This window comes from Ruditapes philippinarum, unplaced genomic scaffold (assembly GCF_026571515.1).
Source record: "Ruditapes philippinarum isolate M1 unplaced genomic scaffold, ASM2657151v2 ctg32_1_1_1_1, whole genome shotgun sequence".
In the NCBI taxonomy this organism is placed as follows: Eukaryota; Metazoa; Mollusca; class Bivalvia; order Venerida; family Veneridae; genus Ruditapes; species Ruditapes philippinarum.
This window is the reverse complement of record NW_026860502.1, coordinates 864,744-870,544: the sequence shown is the minus strand read 5'-3', so window position 1 is coordinate 870,544 and position 5,801 is coordinate 864,744.

Here is a 5,801-nt window from a genome sequence, read left to right as displayed (position 1 = left end):
TAGCCATCAAAGTTGACATGTGTTTAACATCTATGACAAGCATTTATTAGCAAATATATATCGTATTATTGGGATACAAGACGATGCTTTCATCACTTAGGTAACATATGGAACCTGGTGTTAATATGTCTAAAGTCGTATATATGTTGACAAATCGATGGACTGCGTTAGGTTATACGGCAGCTGTTCTAATAAACCCGTGTAAAAGAACATCATCTTGCATTTCACGAATCTTTTCGATCCGTTTGTATAAAGTTTTGAGTAAAAATATGCATTTGAAAACATTATTTGGGAATGAATGTGCAATGTACTATCAAACTTTTAATGTATTTATTTATCTATGAGGCAACTACACCTGTGCCAAACGAGTGAACAGTGCGGATTAAAATGGATTTGAAGATAACAGTTGTTTATAACTTACATATTGTATATTACATAATTACTGGTTAGGTAAAACATAACTGTCACACTTTAATGTGTTGTAGCCTGCTTAGTGAACTTATATATATATATATTATTGTTCTAGTCATGTTTTGCATGAGAAATTACCAAATATGGTAATTATAACGGGTAGCGGTTTATATATAAACCGGGTTGTAACGTGTTAAAGTCTCTTTGAGGTCAGATACAGGCAGTTAAACTAAACTGTTTAGTTTAGTTTCCCCACCCACCCGCCCATTTTTTAAGATTACTGTTTTGATTCTTTGGAATTTGGTTACAGTAAAAGTTTGTTTTAACAACAACAACAACAACAGGTTATTTGCATACATGTTTTGACAATATTAGAGCTATATACATGAAATAATATACAGTGCTTCAAATTTAATATATAGATATTCAAATTTGTTTCATGTTTTATCATGTTAATTTATCTATTTCAGATCGAATGAATTGTCAAATTTTCTGTAAGATTGAAGCAGAGTGAAAGAATATTCATCCATATGTAAAGGATTTAAATAAGTGTTTGAGTGTAGATGGTTTCTTGGGCATTGAAAGTGATTTTTTTCCCTTCTCATCTTTTGTGTTAAGAGATGGACTCAAAAGACCATATTTCTGGTCATATTTTTGCGTAGAAACCATCGCTGTGTGCTTGTGTTTTGTAAATACCAATGAATAAAATGCCTGTATTGACCACACCTATATAAGTGTTTGTTGTTTTTTCAAAACAAGGTTATAATAGTGTTTAATTATAAATGATTTATGTTTGTCTGAAGGAACTGAAAGAAAACATAAGTGTAATTATTTGTGCAATTTCGTTTTCTGCATATTGAATGAATTTGGCACGAGTTTGACCTATCACCTATGAATATACGATTATTATAAAGCGCTTATTCGATATCCGTATACTTTATGAGAATTATTGTAGAATACATAAGTAATGTTTAGAAAATTCATACTAGGTTAAAGGGTAAACCATAATCACACCCGTTGCAGGACTTTCATTTAGATAATTACTTAATATGGCAGAGGTCTGTGCTTGAGCCCTACTGTTGGTAATGTTTTCTTTTAAATAGAACCGAACAAATTAAATTGTATCAATTTGAACAAGATTGCATTTGAGAAAAATGCTATGCCACCGCATTAATACAACACTAAATAGTAGTGTAGGAACAGATTTTTTTTGTTTCTATACAATTTTGAAGATTGTCATAATGCATAGATCCCTGACCAATCTTATTCTTATTATCAGATTAGTGGTTAAATCTGTTGTTAACTCAATAAAAGATCAAGAGTAGGAATATATCAATGCACTCGAGTCTAGTGAATTTGGTGGTGAAGGTCATATTTCACACAGCCTACATTTCATGACTACATCAAAGGACAACACAGTAAGACACTTTGTCAAAATCTAGGTCAGCTGAAATCAAAGTTCACTTTACATCTTAATGATTTAATCTGTGCACATGGTTCAAATTTCATAGCTGTACATCAAACGACAAGAAAGTAGGTCACATCATCAAAATCTAGGTCACCTGATATCAAAGTTCAATTTTACAACTAAAACTGTGAACATGGTCAAAATTTCATTGCTGTACATCAAAGGACAAGAAAGTAGGTCACTGTCCCATTTGGCAAGGCAAAATTTTGGACCCAAGGGTTTAATTCAAAACAATCTTGATACAGTCCACCAAACAACATTTCAAGTCAAATGTCTATGCTGTAGCTTATGTACATAATGAAAATCAATGACACCCGGGGCAAAACCAATTATGACCCCAGGGCTATAATTTGAACAATCTGGGTAAAGGTTCACTTTGCAAAGTCTCATGCCATATATTTAACCTCTAGCCTTTGTCAATTCAGAGAAGAAGATTTTTCAAGTTTTTACTTTATACATATAAGGAAAACTATCGCCTCTGGGGCAGGGCAATCTTAACACTAGGGGCATAATTAAAACAATTTTAGTACAGGACCCATAGATGATATTATATACCAACTATCAAAGCTCTAAGCCTTGTTCCTTCAGACAAGAAGATTTTTTTCAATTTTTTAATATATGTACATTTTAGTGAAAATCAATGACCCCTGGAGGGTGGGGCCAATTTTGACCCCAGGGCTATAATTTGAACAATCTCGCTAGAGGTTCACTACATAATGTTTCATGCAAAATATCTTAACTCTAGTCTTTGTAAATAAATTAGAGAAGATAATTTTTGAAGTTTTTACTATATACATATAAGGAAAACCTATGGCCCCTTAGGCGGGGCTAATTTTGACACTAGAGGCAAAATTTGAACAACTTTGGTAGCGTACCTAAAGATGATATCATTTAACAAATATTAAAGCTCTAAGCCTTGTACCTTCAGACTATAAGATTTTTTGATTTTTTACTATATGTATATATTGAAAATCAATGACCCCCGGGGTGGGGCAATTTTGACCCCAGGGCTCTAATTTGAACAAACTTGCTAGAAGTTTACTTCACAATGTTTCATGCAAAATATCTAACCTCTAGCATTTGTCAATTGCTAGAAGAAATTTTTTTACTATAAGTTTTTACTATATACATATAAGGAAAACAAATGACCCCCGGGGCGGGCCGATTTTGACCCTAGGGCTATATTTGAACAATCTGGGTAGAGGTCTACCAGACAATGCCTTATGCAAAATATCTAAGCTCTAGGCCTTTTGGGTCTTTACAAGAAGGTATTTTAAGTTTTTACTATATGTACATAAAGTGAAAATCAATGACCCCCGGGGCGGGGGCCAATTTTGACCCCAGGGCTATAATTTGAACAATCTTGGTTAGGGTCTACCAGACAATGCCTTATGCAAAATATCTAAGCTCTAGGCCTTTTGGGTCTTTACAAGAAGGTATTTTAAGTTTTTACTATATCTACATATAGTGAAAATTAATGACCCCCGGGGCGGCGCCGATTTTGACCCCAGGGCTATAATTTGAACAATCTTGGTAGAGGTCTACCAGACAATGCCTTATGCAAAATATCTAAGCTCTAGGCCTTTTGGGTATTTCCAAGAAGATTTTTTAAATTTAGTCTTATAATTCCTTTTGGTTGCCATGGCAACCAGATTTCTGCATGGAATGAAATTCTTTGAACAACTTTGGAAGCCCTTTACCCAAGGATCAATCCTGCCAAGTTTTGTTGAAATTGGACTAGTGGTTTTTCACAAGAAGATTTTTTAAGTTCACTATATATTCTATATAACACACACACACACACGCAAACAAACACACACACACACGCACACACACACACACAGGTGAATCGCTATATGCCACCGCATCGCAGATGCTGCGGTGGCATAAAAAGGGAACTGTGTACTGCCAACCCCTCTCGCGAATGTTATAGGCAGGTAGAGTACACGTCGGATGTGTTAGTGAAAGGTGTGCGAGAAAATGAACATTATCAGGACAGTTAGAGACATTGAAAACTTCAAGTCATTTTTATAAGTAAGGGTGAAAGAAAGATATAAAGTAAAAACACAAGTCAACTAATACTGTATCTTAACCATTGCCTGTTTGTATTGGTCTAGATTAGGCAGTGTGACAATGTTCCTTGGGAGCTAGTGCCAAAGTGTGATACAGTGGGGGAAAAACGAGAACTTATGGTAGTCTGATGTAACCTGTATTTTCCTAAGAGGGAGGGGATGCATCTGTCGGTGGGAAGGCTAATGGCTAATAGGTTATGATAAATTTCGCTCGTCTTTGGACCATCTCTATTTTTTTTTTTATGTTTGACTGTGTGCATCGGCTCCAAAAAGTATATTCTGGCTGGGGTCTTACTAGGGATTTATAAGCTAGTTGTTTGCTTCCTCGTTATTTGTATTGGTGTTCCTTTTGGTGAATTCTAGGGTTTTGCTTGCATTTGATGTAATTCTTGAGATATGTGTGTTGTAGTTTAGGTCTGCGGACAAGTCAAGGCCAAGGTATTTTGAGCTTGGAGCTGATTTTAAAGCTTGGCCATGAAGAAAGTACTTGTTGTTGATGACTTTTTTGCTCCTAAGTGATGTGAAGGACTTTTTGAGGGGTTGAATTCCATGTCCCACTCCCTTTCCCAGATTAGCATCTTATTGAGGAAGAGTTTATGGTAATGTAAACAACAGTGTCATCTGCAAAGAGGCGAATTTGAGACTTGGAGACAGAAGATGAAAGTTTATTAATATAAATAAGAAAGCAGCGCCAGGATATACAGGGACTTCTGTAGAGTGTTCACCACCCACGGCGACAGTTTGGATCCGGCCTATTTGGAAGAAACGTGTCTAATTGAGAATTTGTGTGGAGACACCGTTTTCTTGAAGGGTAAGGAGTAGTTTACGGTGATTTATTTTATCAAAGGCTTTGCTAAAGTCAAGGAGAATAAGATATGTTTGTTTGCCTGCTGAGATGTTATTGACAATGGAGTATGTGATTTCAATAAGCTGTGTTTCACATGAACGTTTCTCCCTAAAGCCATGCTGAAGGTCGAAATAAATATGATGACTACTGAAGAAATACTTGTCCAGCAAAATTAATTTTGAATGGCTTGATAGGCTTTAATAATCAAATAACGAATTTTTTAGGTGATGAATTTTCAACTACGATGACCTCTGCAAGGGATACGAAAGTATTGCAATAACAGTATTCTCAAAAGTAACCTACCCAGCAAACTGAAAGTAAATTTGACCATAATTGACATTAGATTTTATCACATCCTTCTCTATAAGTTAGTAACTCACCACGAACCAAGCAATACCCATATTGTAGTATTTGCATGCACACCTATAAATCATTTAAGGTCAATCAATTTAAAGGAAATAGACTGCGCATAAAAGCGCATAAGACTGCCATAACATTATACTTTAACCAGCGTTACAAATATATAAGAAATAGGTCATTCCTGAGAATGACACCTGGGTGCCGTTTTGAAGGTGACTTGCGTTTTGACAATGATAATATTGATAGGGAATTTTTGCATTTAATCCTTTATTATTTATATATTTGGTTTATCTTAGACATTTTGCAAACTACTCGTGCCAAATAATGCTAAAAGAAGATGAATAATGATTCAGGTACTTTTCAATAGGTAACGAGCGCTGCTTCAGTGTATTATTCACGATGTCAGCGTTACCTCGTAAATATTGTCAAGGTCACGTTTTATCTGCTAATTTCTGTTTAACATGGCACGATTAGGAAAATATCACGGTATACCGAATATCAAAAACAAAATATACTATATCTACATGTTGTATCTACCCCTCGCAGGGCATAGACATACCTTTTGATATTAATACATATCGACGGCGCACATATCGCCTTCATTTACACTAGCCAGGTCGTCATTCTCAAGAATGATAATCAC